The following is an 18,938-nucleotide window of genomic DNA, read 5'->3' on the forward strand; positions in this document are numbered from 1 at the left end:
AAGAATGTCTTCTTTCATATCTTTAATATTAATTCTGTATTAATCCATTTTTTTTTCCACCATGCTCATACAGGATGTTTCTGAAATGTCTGGTACAAATTTAAGATCTGATTTTAAGTTTCCAATAAAAATAAACTCCTCTGTTTCGGAGATGTTTCATCAACAATATACCACGAAATTCCTTTGAAAAACGTGGTAAACCCACAACTGATATTAAACTGTACAAAGATATATTTAAATCAATTATTACCATCTCAAACAAGGTGTTTGGGAGACTATAATTACTAAAATTTATCCATCGATACCGTGATTATAATAAAAATTTATCTGAAAATATTTAAACGTATTATTTATGTTTTCTACGCATAAGATACTTTGTAATATAATTATTAATTAAACTACTTATTTCGATAAATAAAGGATTGCTAAACACTGTAAGAATACTCTTTGAAATACCAACCTGATGTTGTTTTTTCAAAATTTAACAATATTTTTACATCTTTAAACTTCAATATAGGTTACTAACTATAATTAAGGGTTATTCATTTGGCTTAAATGTTACGGGTCCAGAACAGGACGTTTTAGTTTTAACAGGCTATGTGGATCCATGGACCCAACATTGAAGAACTGAACCAAACCCCTTCTAAAACCTTTCGATGATGGTGTTACTTATACCAACAACGCAGTTTGGTCAAATTTTGTGACGAATTGTGACTCTGCATAGAGAAAAACATACAATCAAGCCACTATCTCAATTATATATATATGGTTGCTTCTAGAGGTAGTTACCATAATTAAAGTTATTCTTAATTATTTAAATTAAAGTCAACTTCCAGAAAACGTACACTAATGTTTGTAGTATAGGGTGTGGGCAAAGGGGTGAAAATCTTCCCTACGCTTCAGCCCTTCATTTTGCCAATCAGGAACCATCCCCCACTAGTCTTTCACTCTGTGAAGCTTGCCACCATTTTGGTGGAAAAGGGAGGAGCTTTTCTAAGCCACACCTCTCTGACAGCTTCCTTTATAGTTCAAATAGAAAATTTCATACCATTTGAGCAACCAACACTAATCTTGCCATGACCGCGGAGCTGAAAGTTCCATATCTAATTAAATATTGAGCAAAATAGACCTAGGCTTAGTAAAGTATAGACCAATTTTTGACGCATGTGATTTCATCACGCGAGGAAAGAAACAACCGCCAAAAAACTCCAAAGAGGAAGGAAGATGTAGAGTTTGAAAGAGAGAAGAGGGAGAAGAAAAAAGAAAAAACATCCCCTGCATCTTTTTCTCTCTGCCAGTATCTCTCTAAGCCTCGTCTCCCGGTCTTCCCAATTCTCTCCCATGCTGCATCACTTTGCTCTCCACGCACGTATTCATCCTGATCCCGGGCCTCCCTCCTCTGAGAATCCCTGCGTCGTTGATATTACTACCACTACACTCTTGCGAAAGACGTACCAAGAGAGAGAAGATGAAAGAAGAGACCGGACACTTTCCAAACAATTATACATTTACTGATTTTGATATTTCAGATTGGAAATTACGGCTTTTATTAATAATTTCTCCTCCTAGCTTGAAACAACATAGTACTAGTGGCACCCCTTGTTATTTCCTCATAGAGCTAAATACAGTCCAAGGTTATAAGACTGCCATTGAGAGATTTGACAGAATACGAGTACGTAATAACTTCATTTGTCCGAGAGAATATAGTGTTTGCCCATAAGGAATGCTGGGTTTTAGTTTAGAGATTAATGTTAGTTGATCAGTAAGTCAACCTTCGACTTGAAAAGTATTTCCTAAAAATAATTCAACTCGCAGATGCTCTTTTAAACGCTTGTTTTCACTAAATCAGAGTCAAAAACAAAATATCCAGCTCAAAAAACCCAGGGGTTTTATTGGGTTTTGCCCACCATAAGAAAGCCAACAAGAACCCTTAAATTTTGATGAATTCATTTGTTAAAACCATTTACATTTAAAGGTACTTAAAAGATATTGTTTCAACTTCAAAAGGAATATTTTTTAAAAATTATTTTTCATGAAACATTTTAAGACTTTTTTTTAATAAGCAGTGACTTTTGAATAACAATTACTACAATTCTCGCGACTGCTCAATAAAACCCAGAAAACCCAAACAAAATAAAAAAAAACCCCAAATAAATCCCTATGGGCTTGGTTTTTCCGAACCCTGCACCGAAGTAACATTAAAACAGCAAAATCGCTGTTGAATTCCTCCTAAACAAGTGTTCGACTCCTCGATATGTGGAAAATAGGCACAAAAAGAATGGCGAGCGAGGCAACGTCAACCTAATAACGAAGCGACCGTCAAAACCGCATTACACGTCATTAATGTATACAGAAAATAGACCGTTTCTATGGGAAGAACAAGTTTGCTTTTAGTAGCTTCACAATCATTAAAAAGATAAGCCTGCAACGCGAGGAACGAGGTTTCCACATAATTTACATCGATGTAGTCTACAAAGTAGAGTTTGCAATGCACCAGAATGAAAGGAACATAACCATAACTATTAGAAATACCTTAACCCAAGGTTTGCAAGACACAGTTCCGAATAGGTAAAACACATCGCCAATCAACTGTTTTCGTATCTTAAGGACTTTTGACGTATTTGCCTACATTTCTAGTATCAATTCTGTGGAATTTTTTAAAAACAGTTAATGCAATACAAAAAAATCTACATCCAAACAAAAAACCCTCCTTATACATTAAGAGCAGTATGAAGTCATATCTAAGAGAGCTACCGCTCTCTCAGAATAGTGACTTGACACTCGGTGTTAAATTTCCCTACAGTTTAATGCAGCTAAAGGCAGTGAGCTGCTGTCTCCCTATTATCAGTTTCATGATCAATTTATTTTGGAATGAAATAAAGGTTTTTGTCATCCCCACAATCATCCAAAATAATTCTCAAGAATCTCTTCATGACATCGTGTCCCAGTAAATGTACAATACTTAAAAACTCAAATACTTCTTAAAATATTTTCTAATATCTATGTCGCAGCGCGTGGACACAATATTGTACCTTCTGCGCATTGCAAGTTAAGGATGCGATAGTCTATCACGGGATTAGTGGAGCTGAGAAGCCGTACCTTAACAACGACAGACAGTAAAGTTGCTTGGCTTAGGATAGTAGAAAAAGCCCATTACGAAACGAAACAGCCGGGAAAGGCTGGGAAAAATGCCAAGAAATATCTCTGCATGTAGAAAATCTCTAAGGCAGGCAGCCAGTGAGAGAGGAATTGAGGAGGAACATTAGGATCTTAGTGAGACAGACGTTGGCAATCACTTCGACACGCTTCCAGATATTTGGCCTAAAAACACTGGGAATCACGGCCAATCGTCAACCCTGACTTTCCTACTACTGTTTTCTATCTAGCTTTATAACAAACTTGCAAGTTGTTTGCGAGATTTTCTTTGTGAAACTAAGGGTGCTGTTCAGGATAAAGGTTAAGGAGTGGTACTGGTAGGCAGAGTTCGAAAAAACAAGGGTTTTATTTGGTTTTAATGTTTAGCTGTTGCGCAAATTGTAGTACTTGAATTGTCACTGCTTAATAATAAAAATCTTAGAATGTTTCATAAATAATATTAAATAATACTTTTGAAGAGATTTAGTGAAATGGCACTTGTGTATGAAATACCGAGGAGATTCAATATGAAATTGACTTGACTGAAACGAAAACTCGTCGTGTTGCATAAATTTAAACGCTTTGTTTTGTATAATGTTAATTTAAGTGGTTTCATTTTAATTTCCTTCTTTGAGGTTAGTTTGGTTAAGTTTGCGATCAATTTGCTTTATGATTTCATCACGAAATCCTAAAACAAATTTTGTAAAAGAAATTAGTCCAAAAATGACAAACACAGTGGGTTTAGTAACATCGTATGTTTATAAGATATGTTAAGTAAGTTTCTCACTGGTTACTGAGAGCTTGTCATGAAGTGACGTACGTGAAACGTCTGGTGAAGCGCTGTCAAAGGCTTCGTACAGACTAAATAGTAAGATGGATTGCAAAACCGCGTGTAGCTTTCGTTCTCGAACTAGCTCGAGCTGTAAGTCTCTAGCATTACGAAGTATAGGTAGTGTCATACTCATGTAACATACCTTACAAACTTATGGTAACATTACTACAGGAACAGTATATAAACCTGTCTGACCTTTCTGAACTTTTAAACTTAACCTAACCTACCTAACACCTACGACAAAAAAAATGTAAGTCCAATCATGCATACGTGAACAGTCAATAGATCAAAAATTCTTATTACATCACTCGTAATCATTATTTGCAAGATGAAATACGTTTTTATATATTAATGTCGGTCAGCGCGACATCTAGTCTCACTAATGAGCTACAAAATACGATATTTTCTCCGAATTGTCAGTATAGCAGCGGTGTTGATACATCATTCGCATTCAGAAAGAGAGAGGGTCGCGAGCTATCACACTAGGTCTCGAGATCTATAGCCTCATAAATATTTAATCACGCTAGAAGAAGACGCGAGAAAAAAAAATTGTAACGATGAATACAACGACCTAGTTAATTTTCGATATAGACTTCTTTTTTTCAAGGGCCAAATTGCCGCGGGTGAACGAAAGGTAGCCCACCCCCCTCTCATCGTTTAAATAAAGGTCATTAAACCTAACGCAACTTTCTGTTTTATTTTTCTAGGCCTTCCTATAACGGTATACACTAATTTTTACAATTTTCAATTCTAGTTAAGATCGTAAACCACGCACCTCTCACCGTGATAAAAAGCATCTCCAAGAGACACGAACCATGGATGCTTTACAGGTAAAAGAAACAAAGTGGAGGGTGCACCTATTAAACAGTGCGCCTTGAACGAAACATTGAAGGAAATTGTTAAAATATCATTATTCCTTTGTGGAAATAAATAAATAAATGAATTTTCATAGATGTTATTCTTTGTTTTATATAACTTATTGAGACTCGTAAGCTTCAGTAGGCTCATATTTACATTTTTATAAGTAATAAAAGTAATAATAAAAGTAATAATAAAATGCTTTTATTAGAGTAAACCTTTAAGAGGTTCAAGTCTTATTTACAAAGTAGCATCATAAGTTTGTCACTGTTTACTGAGAGCCTGTCATGAAGTGACGTAGGTGAAACGTCATAGATTCTCGTAGAGCGACGCCAAGTGAGGCGCTATCAAAGGCTTAGTACAGAATAAATAGTAAAATGGACTGCAAAACCGAGTGTAGTCAATTCTCGCTTGTCGTTCTGGAACTAGCCCTCAGTAAGTCTCTAGCATTACGAAGTATAGGTATGGAATACATCTTATAAACTTATGGTAACATTATATAAACATGTAGCTCGAGAAACTCTCGTGCAAACGAAATTCAAGACATTGACCGCGTATCGTTAGCTATGTTCGCACAATTTGACAAGAATATTTTTAAGTTAAAGAACTTCGTTAGAGTTTGGGACTTTAAAATAGTATTTTAAAATTTGCATTCATTGAGAACCAATCTGCTTATAATCCAAAGTTGCTCATACCATATCTTGAGCTTCATATTTTTGTAAAATTTCAAATCTCTGTAATAATTTATAACTTTAGGTAACGTACACTATAACTGGACATGAAACGACTCACAACTACACCAAACAATACATAAAACCTTTCAAAATGTTCATCTTTAATAGACAGCCCTAAAAACGCTTTTTTTTTTCTTTTTTGTTGCTACAGATAAGTTTCTGTCCGAAGCCCTAGATGCGCAGTCAGGTATGGAGAAGGAGTATAAAAACCATGTCATGAAAATTACGTGGATAGAAAGCCTTAATTTTTTCCCTGTCATTGACACTGCGACGGCGACGGAGATTTCTTTTTTTCTTGTACCTTCTTATTTAAGTTCTTTCTTCAAGTTGGGTAAGAAGAAAGCTTGACTAAACGGAGGAGAAAATTGTACCGCGGGGTACAAAAAAGAGAGAGAGAGAGAAAACCGTGTCTATTGGGAGAGGGAAACAAAAGCTACTTTACGCTATATACTCTGACTTTTTAATTAAAGTAATCACAAAAAAAGTACGCTGTACATCTTTTACTTACACTTATACTATTTTTTTGTTTTTATTCCTTATGGAGATTTGCTTTATTTTTACGGTCATTGTTACAAGATACTTTGAAAGAGAAAGTTTTTTTTTTCACGCTTCTTAATTGCATAACGAAAATTTTGACGCCTTTTAAGAGAGTTTCGTAAATAATTTGGTTCATGACTACCCCCATTACGTAATCATATGACTTCACACGACGAGGTAGAATACACTCGTAAGAAACTTCAGTATCTTTTAAAGTTTTAGGAAAGTTTAATGTATAAGTTAGCGTTTAACACCATTGTCTTATAATTTTAAAATTCAACTTGAAAACAGCGGACCGGACGACAAACTGACCAAGAACATATTCGACTCAAAATCGCCTAAAGAACATCCCCCCTAATTTATGGCAGACTTATCACAAACACCATGTGTATGTCTTCATGTGTTTTGAAAAGAACTTTAACGACAACTGTAAAACGACGTCAGTTATGTCGTCATATTCCAACATCAAAACAAACACATTTTTAATTTTAAAATTAACGACACTCGCATCAAAATGCAATAAGCTGTTTTGTTTACTTCATCCTTTAATTAGGGTTAGATTAATTGAGTTAACAAACCGGAATGCCGCCAACCCGACCTTCAAATTAAAATCAATATTTTAAATGTGATTTAAAACGATAAGGATTAAGGATCAAAATTACAGCCTTGTTAATTTGAAAACGATAAATTTGATAATTAATTCTCATATACCGGTACAAGCAGAATAAACGACTTGAAGTAAAAGGCATAATAAAAGATAATTCGGTGGAAAAATATTGTAATAAAATTTCCCTAAATCCGGAATGGTTTCTACGAATTTTAAGTTGATACAACTTTTAAAGAGGATTAGAGGAAATGACGTTGTAAAGAGGGAATCTGACATCACTTCCGTTAATGCGGCTTTTTTTAATGCGTAAGTTAATAATTATACCGCTAATTTTAGAGTTATGCTATAATTTTACGAGGGATTTATAAAATTATGTCAGCTTCATATAACTTTGTTTTTAATTTTTGATCTGACAGGATATGGTTATAGTTTTATTTAAAAATCCTTTAAAACGAGTCTGCATTGATGTAAAAGTTCAAGTTCAATTATATTTGAATTGATGGATGCCCATTTTTGTACTGACTGGACATTCAAGTTTTCAGGCGTTCAATGGTCAAGGTTTGATGAAATTGATACTAAACTACTAAATATTCGATGTTCAAAATAAATATTCAAACGACCAATTATGTTCAAAATAAATATTCAAACGACCAAGTATGTTCAAAATAAATATTCAAACGACCAAGTATGTTCAAAATAAATATTCAAACGACCAAGTATGTTCAAAATAAATATTCAAACAACCAAGTATGTTCAAAATAAATATTCAAACGACCAATTATGTTCAAAATAAATATTCAAACGACCAAGTTTGTTCAAAATAAATATTCAAACGACCAAGTATGTTCAAAACAGATACTTAATCAAATGAATATGGTGAACAGAGATACTCAAACCACTTAAGCGGATCAAACCCCCTAAGTTGACCAATATTATCAGTCAAAACAAAAAGTTCCTCGCTTTAATCAAATACTTCATTCAATTCCTTCCATTTACGGTTGTCGCAATACACGCATTCCATAATTACTGTCCTGTGACGATCAAAACATCTCGCAGTCAAAGCCCTTAAGAGTCCTGTATTTAAAATAAATCCAGACTTTTTCCTGCAAATCAGTAAAGGGTAAGCACCCAAAAACATTTCACTTTCCACAGTTACACGACCGAGAGAAGTTTAATTTCTTTTTCCTCTTTGGTAACAAAAACGAAGGCTGATTAGCGACACAATCAAGGAACTGGTCTCTTATTACCTCCCTACCCTTCAAGAATATACAAAAGCTATAATCCTTCCTCTACAATTAACTTAATAAGAAAGAATCAACAAATCTCTTGCGACGACGGTAAAAAAAAATAGTTTAACTGTAGCTTATTTAAAAGGTCAGAATGGAGAGAGGCTAACGAAATGAGAGAGGATCATCCTGGTTCCAGGCGAATATTAAGGAACAAAATTGGATCCGATTTTACGCTCCATTAGAACTTAAAGAAAATATGTTAGGAGGTTTATCTTTCAAGCGGCTTCTTGAAGAAAGTGTACTACGCCGGTTATTAACCTCAAATTATTCCAAGTCATTTTGGTCTTACCTTTTGTGAGGATTATATCATTGGACTTTAGCTAAAATACTGAATACTATTAGGAAGGAATCCCATACTAATTCTCAGGGAGGAATCCCATACTAATTCTCAGGGAGGAATCCCATACTAATTCTCAGGGAGGAATCCCATACTAATTCTCAGGGAGGAATCCCATACTAATTCTCAGGGAGGAATCCCATACAAATTCTCAGGGAGGAATCCCATACAAATTCTCAGGGAGGAATCCCATACTAATTCTCAGGGAGGAATCCCATACTAATTCTCAGGGAGGAATCCCATACAAATTCTCAGGGAGGAATCCCATACAAATTCTTAGGGAGGATTCCTACACAAATTCTTAGGGAGGAATCGAAATCCTACATTAATTCTTAGGGAGGAATCGAAATCCTACATTAATTCTTAGGGAGGAATCGAAATCCTACATTAATTCTTAGGGAGGAATCCCAAATCCTACACAAATTCTTAGGGAGGAATCCCAAATCCTACATTAATTCTTAGGGATGAATCCAAATCCTACACAAATTCTTAGGGAGGAATCCCAAATCCTACACTAATTCTTAGGGAGGAATCCCAAATCCTACACTAATTCTTAGGGAGGAATCCCAAATCCTACACAAATTCTTAGGGAGGAATCCCAAATCCTACACAAATTCTTAGGGAGGAATCCCAAATCCTACACAAATTCTTAGGGAGGAATCTAAAATCCTACACTAATTCTTAGGGAGGAATCCCAAATCCTACACTAATTCTTAGGGAGGAATCCCAAATCCTACACAAATTCTTAGGGAGGAATCCCAAATCCTACACTAATTCTTAGGGAGGAATCCCAAATCCTACACTAATTCTTAGGGAGGAATCCAAATCCTACACAAATTCTTAGGGAGGAATCCCAAATCCTACACAAATTCTTAGGGAGGAATCCAAATCCTGCACTAATTCTTAGGAATGAATCCAAATCCTACACAAATTCTTAGGGAGGAATCCAAATTCTACACTAATTCTTAGGGAGGAATCCAAATTCTACACTAATTCTTAGGGAGGACTCCCAATCCTACATTAATTCTTGGGGAGGACTCCCACTAATTCTTATAAAAACAAAATCCTACTATTTCCAGGGAGAATTCTTAACTATGGGGAGAAATATAACTAATACTTGGAATTAATGGGAACAACAAAGAACCATTATTTTGTCGAATGTGCAGTTAGTTCTGAAAAACGGCTAGCTACTTATCTTAAAACAGAAAGCGCTGTTAATTTTTGAGTTTCCGGTTTCTTTCGTTTCTGATGATTGCAAACTGCCGTTACTTAGTCCAAGGGATTAGAAATACCGTTTGGGGAGAGGTAAGAAATTAAAGGAAAGGGGAGAGGGGAGGGGAGGGTGAATCTAGTTGATTTTGAGAAAACGCTTTCAATAAGGAAGCAGAAAATAAACTTGTTTTCATTTTGAGGAAACCGATTCAGGCCAGTAGGCCCAAATTTTTTTCTTTTTCGATTCTTGTAATCTTTTTTTCTTTCTTTCTTTTCCTCAAATTTAATTTACGGTTTGAAACGGCGATTTGATTTTATTTTTTTTAAACGAGAGTTGTGATTGTAATGTAGTATGAGTTAAAATTGAAAGTTACGACATAAAGGTTAGCCCCGAGTGGATTACTCGGATTTTCCCATATCATACAGGAAAGAATTAAATTAAAGGATCTGTATTATTATTTTTTGGGGTGAATCTATTTCCTATACACGTACATTTATTGGAGGTTAAGTTTAAATGCCAAACAAAACTGGACAATAAAGCTAGAAATTAAATTCGTTATTTTTTTTCGTAATATTGTCTGACAAGTATAGCTTTTCTTTAACATAATTTAGATGCATCAATATATTTTAATTTATAATAATGAATCAGGGATAGATTTAATTTTAGAAGTAGGAATGGAGAACCAAGTAATCTGGGCGCGCGTCAAAGTCCCGGACCCCCTTCCACGGGACGGGGGGTATGAAAGAAGAGGCGGGTCATAGCGACAGAGGTAAAAAGGAATTACGTATTTTTCGCCGTCCCCGTCAGCAACGTCATCAAAACGTAGTAGTTTAAATGAGCCAATATGATAACTTAAACTTTTCGTTACGTGTTGGAGAGAGGGGCTCTTTACTGGGCTATGAGTCGGACTGAAGTAAATACTAACCGTTCTCCATTCCTACTTCTAAAATTAAATAAATCCTCGAGTGAATATAACGTTCATAATTGGTCTTCTATCACAATATTTTCGGATTCTGATTTCTTTATGACTTTACTGCCACTCATTGTCAAGCATTATTTCACTGAATTTTTAATTACAAAATCATTCATTATTTATAAGTGATATATCTCAGGGCTGCCAGAATAATTATGGATTTTGCATATTCAATTCATAAGTTCAGTTACAAGTTCATGATTTTTCCCAGACCTTTTATAACTATTTTCAAAATGAAAAACGTTTTTCACCTAATTTCAATTTCCAAAACTTATCCTTTAAAACCATTCTGGTCTATTTTCTATTTCGAAAACTTATCACAACCCTTTTAAGCCTAATTCCAATTCCTATTTCCAAAATAAAAACGTTTTAGGTCTATTTTCGAATTCAAAAACGTTTATGCATGTCTATTTTCAAATTCCAAATCCATTGGTACACAATAAACAAGTCGACAACGAAACAAGATGATACCTTTCAGCTTACTGTTTCTATACGTACCTTATCAATCACTCTGTAAAAACCCTATATAGAGTTACATCACCGTTGACCTAGAAACTTTGAATAAACCCTTAATCGTCACCCCCGTCTTGCGTCGAGATATAATGGAGTTGGGTTATGATGATGATATTCATACAGTTCATTCTCTATTCCCGTTAGGAAGTTAGCATACAGCTGATCCTTCTTACCCCCACCCGTTATAGGTCAAACTATTCGAGTAGTCAACAAGGGTTATATTGGTAAACAACCCCCAATATAATAAAATCATAGGACCGAGTTGATAATACCGAGTATGCCTTTCTTCATTTGCTAATAGTAGCAGCATAGCGTCGTACCATGGAGCGTTATGATGTCAATGAGAGCTGCGCAACGATTACCCTATTCCGATTTACAACGTCGCCGTAACAAAATTTAGATCATTAAAATATCTATAAACTATTTTATAACAATAAAAAAATTTGTTCTTGAAGTTCAATTGATTTTGATGTAGGTTTTAACAGTGTATTTAAATTCACTCTTTTAAATGTTTCAAACTTTTTCACCCCATCAAAACTTTGTTGTACCTTGTTTTAGTTAGGTCCTATGGTTTTAGGGTATATTTCAAAATGAGTTTGAAAATGCTCATGAAAGATAACATTTTGAAAATGCCCGTGAAAGATAACATTTAGAAAATGCCCGTGAAAGATAACATTTAGAAAATGCCCGTGAAAGATAACAGTTTGAAAATGTTCATGAAACTAATGAAAGATAACAGTTTGAAAATGTGCATGAAACTGATGAAAGATAACAGTTTGAAAATGCTCATGAAACTGATGAAACATAACAGTTTGAAAAAAAGACTACATTTTTACAGAAACCGTTGGCTTAGGGTAGGTAATTAGACGTTACAAACCGAAGTTTTAACACAACCCTTTAACAATGTAGTCGACATAAACGTTTAGACAAGAAACAAAAGTGATATTGTTCTAAATAAAGCTCTTTAAGGCGATAAACTTCACACATATTATTAATTTTAACTTAATTACTAAGCTGAGACTTCCATCTTCGAAAATTAATTTGAAAATTAAGTCACTTCTCTGATACTCTAATAATAAATATCTAAATACTCAGTTTTATAAACTCTGACTTTTAAGTCGCATCCGCCGGCAGCTGTCTGGATGTCCGATTCCCGCTCTTCACTTGGCGCGTGCGTATAGCCTAACCCGCGCACTACGGACAATTTTTGGTGAAAAACGATTCATTCAATGGTTTGGCATTGTAACGATTTTTTTGATGCTTTTCCCTATACAGTTGAATGGAATAGAAATTTTTCTATTTGTCCGTATACGCTTTCGAAAAAAAAACTATTTTTTTTCGCAACAATAAAGCCGTTATCCGAGGACGGCGCGCGTCCAGATCTTTACAAACAACACTTCCTTCTCCCAAATCCCCTTTTTACCGCAAAAATATGATAAATACCGAGGAAAGGACTCGGAGATATATGGAAAGTTGATGTTTTTTTATTTCTTTCTTATTTTTTTTTATTTTGCTAGTTTAACTTATGAAATTATGGTAATTATGAGGATTTAGTTTATGTATATGTTGTAATCTAACATCTTGTTCAGACTGCAATATTTTTACGCAACGTTTAATTTAAAGATTTACTGAATTTTCAAATTATTTCTTGGTATGACTAAGTGCTAGATTTGTCTCTTGATCAGTCGGTAAAATTAATGCAAATATTTGATGCTGGCTCCTTATGGGTTGATTGAAATTAAATCAAAACGGTCAGATGATTTATTTTAAAATATGCATAAAACTCGAGACCAATTTGAGGTAAAACACTGCTACACGTCGCGCTAAACATATGGTCTTGGAAGCCAGTTTTGGGTAATTGTTTTAGCACAAAATTGGTGAATTTCAACGCATTATACAATTTAAAAAAACTTTACACGTATCTACTGATTTTTGGTGTGATTCAAGCTTACGAATTATTTTAGATTAGAGAGATTACCTACATTTTTCATGAACAGTACTTCACATTACAGGGCATAAAACATTATCTTCAATGCATATATTTTCATAAAAAATGTATATATTCTCATTTTGTGACTATTAAGACAGCAGAACTCCAATATATTCTGGTGTTTTCAAAGACCTAAAACACTATACTTAATTTTTAACCCCAGTTGAACATATTCTACACTTTTCGGTACAATTAAAATAATTTTAATATTATAGTCATTAATATGTCTTGTTTACATTATCGTCTAGGCAAAATATAAATGAACGATATTTCAAGTGGCTCGCATAGACATCCTGGATAAACAACAATTCTAGTTGCTAGACCTAACCTGGAATAATTTGACCGAGGGGCCAGCCACTCAGCGTAATCGGTATACACGCTGTATCTCTGACTGTACTAAAGTATTATACCTAATCGTAATCGGAATACGGGCAATATGAGCGTGATTATCCCCTCGAATTTGACATAGAGAAATATCTTTATGGAAAACACTCCTGGGGGAAAGAAAAACAAGTAGGGAAACCCAAATAAACCTCTCCGAATCGAGACGCAATTAAGAGGTTTTAATTAAATAACTAAATAAATATAATTGATATTAATTATTTTAATCGTCATTAATTTACCTTAATTCTAGTTATATCGTTTTAAGAAACTTTATTCCTAAAATTATTTTACACATAGCAGCTATTGGTGACATTTGAATTGAAACGTATGCCTTTTTAACAATTTTTGGAAATTTAGGGTATATAAAGCGATTGATTCACAATGAATGATAAGAAAATCCGCAATTGCGTCAAACTTTGGGAGATCAAACGTTTCTCGTAACCCCAGCCGATCACCGCGCACTTCTTAATCCTAACGATGAGAATAGATGTAAAACATTTGACAACTGGGAACGCGGTGACAGACACACAGACACGTCCAGTGTAATATCTCTCCGTGACGTCATCGTCACTCGGATAGGAAAAAAATAAAACAAGAAAGTTAGGGGTCAGACGAATGGACGTTTGAAAGTTTTTTCTACAATATTATTATAATTTAGTCTGAGTGACATGCGTGGGCAAACCGGGGATTTCAAAAACCGTCAAAACTTTCACCGCAAAAACATCGAATAGGGTTACAATTATGTTGTTAGGGGTCTTAAGAAAGGTCAAATATTTCGTAAAAAATACAAACTAATCAATATGGTTTCTTCAGTAACCTATAAAACATTTCACCTTCGATTTTGTAGGAAAGTCTTCAACAATTTTAGCGACTCAGAAGTTGATTAACTGTAAGTTTTAGAAGTTATCTAAATAATTCTCAGAAAATTCTGACTCACTAACTCAAAATCTCTGAGATGAAATTATAGGGGGACGTTACATTCAAGTAGTACTGTAGTAGGAAATTGTTCATAAGATAAGTTACATAAGTTTGTCACTGGTTACCGAGAGCTTGTCATGTAGTGACGTAAATGGAACGTCATATGTAAAGCAACCATGGTGAGGTACTGTCAAAGGCTTAGTACCGAGGGGTCGGACGTTTAGGAAAAAGTGTACGGGATTTCGAAATCCAATTTGATTTCTTCGGATTTTGTTTGATTTCGTCGGATTTCATTTGATTTCATCGGATTTCATCGGATTTCGTCGGATTTCATTTGATTTCATCGGATTTTGTTTGATTTCAGAATTCGATAAAATCCAATGGATTTCATCGAATTTTACTATTTTTCCCGTGATTCCGTCGGATTTTGCTATTTTTACCGTTATTTCGACGGATTTTGCGATATTTCCCTTGATTTCGTTGGATTTTGAGAGTTTTCGCGTGATTTCCTCGGATTTTGAGATTTTTCCCCGTGATTTCGTCGGATTTTGTGATTTCTTTTGATTTTGGATTTCGTGAATTTTGTAATGGATTTCACGATTTCTTTACTGATTTTGCTTCTGATTTTGTGATTTCGCTTCTGATTTCGTGATTTCTATGTTGATTTCTTGATTTCTTTGTTGATTTTGTGATTTTTTTTACTGATTTTATGATTTCTTTACTGATTTTGTGATTTCGTTGCTGATTTCGGATTTTTTATTTGATTTCGAAATCAGCAGTGATTTCGGATTTCTTAAATTGGATTTCACGGGTAGCGTACGGGATTTCATGAATGACCGACCCCTCGCTTAGTACAGACTAAATAAGAAGATGGATTCTAGTCAATTCTCGTGTCGTTCTCGAACTAGCTCTCAGTAAGTAGCATTACGAATCATAGGTAGTGTCAAACTTATGGAACATATCTCATAAACTTATGGTACTACCTATGAAAGACTTAAAATCCTCGGCTATCTTCACATATGTAAAAATATTCCTTAGCAAACCATAAAGTGCATTTCATTGATAATGCGTTAAACGGATGGTAACATCTTGTTAATCTACTTCGGTTAGCTTTCATCCTCAATAACCATTTGGCAAATGGGTTAAAAAGAATTAAAATTTAACCCTACATATAGTACTTTTTAAAAATTATTAAATATTTCAAATTTTCATAGAAATCTGAAATATACGACTCGGTAAAAATCACGAAATTCGAATTTTTCCAAAGAGTTGACCTTGCTTGACCTCGTAAAATATTCGGTAGGATAAGAGGCAGACCTCGGGTGTTCATTTAGCTTATTTACAAAAAACACGAGATTTATGTTTATTATTTTCGGTATTTGTTTGTTAATAAAAAGCTGACGTCTAAAAAACCTTACGAAATATTTAATAAACTAAATTTAAAAAAAAACCAAACGTTTATTATAATCAAATTGAGGCGAGTAATAAAAATTAGGGAAAATTATGATTTATCGCTAAATCTAGCCAAGATTATTGGGCGCCTTATTAAGTGCTAAGGAAATTATATGCTAATAGGTTAAGTTTTCAAATTAATTAAAAGTAAGATTAGTTGATAATCACAATTATGGTACGAGATGCGAAAACTAATAGTTCTGAACGCTGCCAATCACTTTTTTTAAACCGTGAAATCAATAAATATTAAAATCATTTCCAAGGGTTTAAATATTAACGTTTGATATTTGAGTTTTAGGTCTCCATAAAGCAGGTGAACTGATATTGAATTTTGAGATTAAAAAAAAAACTATCTATGTTTCGTTGTGTATTCAAAATTGTTTAAATTACGCACTACAAAAATAACAAATGATTGAAAGCGATATTATCATAATTTAATATTGGTTTAACAAAGAAACAACGAACCTGTGTTGGTGTAAAAATCCCTATTATATATATTGAAGGCTTAAATAGTAAAAGTCACCCCTTTTTGTGGTTCAAATAATTTTCCAGTCTTTTTGATTAATTACATATCTTAATGAGGAACATTAAACCAAAAAATAAACTAACAGGCACTCTTCTGTGGTATTTTCCTAGTGCGCCAAATATCATCACAAAACGATTAGGCATGGAAAAACATTCCTCACAAACACAAACCGTTTAATTCATTTTCCATATTAAAATTTTATAGCATATTTTATTGCTATATCGTAGTCTTAATGATTTTATCAGGAAATAATTAATGAAAATAAGCAATTCGAAAAATTATTATTATAGACCTATCATCAATAATTATCGATTGAAACCATTAAGAGGGGATAAGACGGCAACCTGACCCCCCATAGAATTCATGTTGTGTTAAGTCAGGTTAGGTTTAGGCGATATTAAGGCTTGGTTAGGGATGGCTAGGTTTAGGCCAGTTTAAGGTTGAATTCGATTAAGGTTTTGGTTAGGTTTAGGGAAGGTTAGGGATGGGTTAGGTTTAGGCGAGTTTAAGGTTGGATTCGATTAAGGTTTGGTTAGGTTTAGGGAAGGTTAAAGTCAAAAGATGCCTTAGGTTTAGGGAAGGTTAGGGATGGCTTAGGTTTAGGCGAGTTTAAGATTGGATTCGATTAAGGTTTGTTTAGGTTTAGGGAAGGTTAAAGATGGCTTAGGTTTAGGCGAGTTTAAGGTTGGATTCGATTAAGGTTTGTTTAGGTTTAGGGAAGGTTAAAGATGGCTTTGGTTTAGGGAAGGTTAATGATGGCTTTGGTTTAGGGAAGGTTAATGATGGCTTTGGTTTAGGGAAGGTTAAAGATGGCTTTGGTTTAGGGAAGGTTAGGGATGGCTTAGGTTTAGGCGAGTTTAAGGTTGGATTCGATTAAGTTTTGGTTAGGTTTAGGGAAGGTTAAAGTCAAAAGATGCCTTAGGTTTAGGGAAGGTTAGGGATGGCTTAGGTTTAGGCGAGTTTAAGATTGGATTCGATTAAGGTTTGTTTAGGTTTAGGGAAGGTTAAAGATGGCTTAGGTTTAGGCGAGTTTAAGGTTGGATTCGATTAAGGTTTGGTTAGGTTTAGGCGAGTTTAAGGTTGGATTCGATTAAGGTTTGGTTAGGTTTAGGGAAGGTTAAAGATGGCTTAGGTTTAGGCGAGTTTAAGGTTGGATTCGATTTAGGTTTGGTTAGGTTTAGGGAAGGTTAGGGATGTGTTAGGTTTAGGCGAGTTTAAGGTTGGATTCGATTAAGGTTTGGTTAGGTTTAGGGAAGGTTAGGGATGTGTTAGGTTTAGGCGAGTTTAAGGTTGGATTCGATTAAGGTTTGGTTAGGTTAGGCGAATTTAAGGTTGGATTCGATTAAGGTTTGGTTAGGTTAGGCGAATTTAAGGTTGGATTCCATTAAGGTTTGACTAGGTTTACGCGAGTTTAAGGTTGGATTCCATTAAGGTTTGACTAGGTTTACGCGAGTTTAAGGTTGGATTCCATTAAGGTTTGACTAGGTTTAGGCAAGGTTAGAGGGTTGGATAGGTAAGGTTAGAGGATTGAATAGGCAAGGCTTCCTTAGGTTAGATTAGACTCGGTTCAATGGGGGGTGGGGTTGCCGTCTACTAGCCCATTAGAACAGAACAATGGCGAAACACCTTCAGGAATGTTTAAATGAAAACAGTCATGATACGAAAGCACACATTATGTTGGCGATGGTAAAATGTTTTCCGCGATATATAGTAAATCAAAGCTTAAAGGGTGCATGCAAGAGCGATAAACGATTAAGGAACACGCGTAAACTTGAAAAAAGCATTAAGCAGTCTCAACACGAAATATGATTCAACGTTAAATCAATTTTTATCGGGAGAAATTCAGAGTTGAGGTGAAATTTACTATCAAGATTGTTTCGCGGTAACAACTTAAGTTTGGCGTAAGATCAAAGGCTGGAGAAAAAAGATCGCCCAGATTTCTAGAGCAATCAAAATGAATGTAAGCCGCTAGGACTCGCTCGCGTCTCGAGATTATTGACCTTTTATAGTTTTTACGTTCTATATTACGTCACATCCGGAAATATGAGAAATTACATGCCCCAAGCGAGCTTCTGGATTTTCTTAAAGTTTTCTCGTGCATAAAAAAAGTAGAACACGATACCGACATCTGGATTAATTTTTAAGAAATTTTAAGAATTTCAAGATCCCGTTCAATATAGAATAAGATATAGAATTCTATAAGATATTGGAATTTTACCAAATTATAGAACTCTAGACAATATTTCGCTGAATATAAGAAATTTATATAGAATATTTTGCTGAATTAAAGAATTCTATACGATATAGGATATGTAATACTTTGCGGAATTAGAGAATTCTATACGATATAGGATATTTCAATAGAATATTTTGCCAAATTGGAGAATTATATAGAATAGTTTGCCGAATTAGAGAATTATATAGAATATTTTGCCGAATTAGAGAATTATATAGAATATTTTGCCGAATTAGAGAATTATATAGAATATTTTGCCGAATTAGAGAATTATATAGAATATTTTGCCGAATTAGAGAATTATATAGAATATTTTGCCGAATTAGAGAATTATATAGAATATTTTGCCGAATTAGAGAATTATATAGAATATTTTGCCGAATTAGAGAATTATATAGAATATT

At 34.3% G+C, this 18,938-nt stretch overlaps 1 protein-coding gene across 1 annotated transcript in view; it reads right to left on the reverse strand.

Moving 5' to 3' along the window:
• The window catches only part of Mef2 (myocyte enhancer factor 2), a 174,303-nt gene that overhangs the window by 58,460 nt on the left and 96,905 nt on the right, over nt 1–18,938 (reverse strand). The gene's annotated exons all lie outside the window — the stretch shown is intronic.

This window comes from Phalangium opilio, unplaced genomic scaffold (assembly GCF_054372755.1).
Source record: "Phalangium opilio isolate 3A_F unplaced genomic scaffold, DU_Popi_V2 ptg000009l_1, whole genome shotgun sequence".
NCBI lineage: Eukaryota > Metazoa > Arthropoda > Arachnida > Opiliones > Phalangiidae > Phalangium > Phalangium opilio.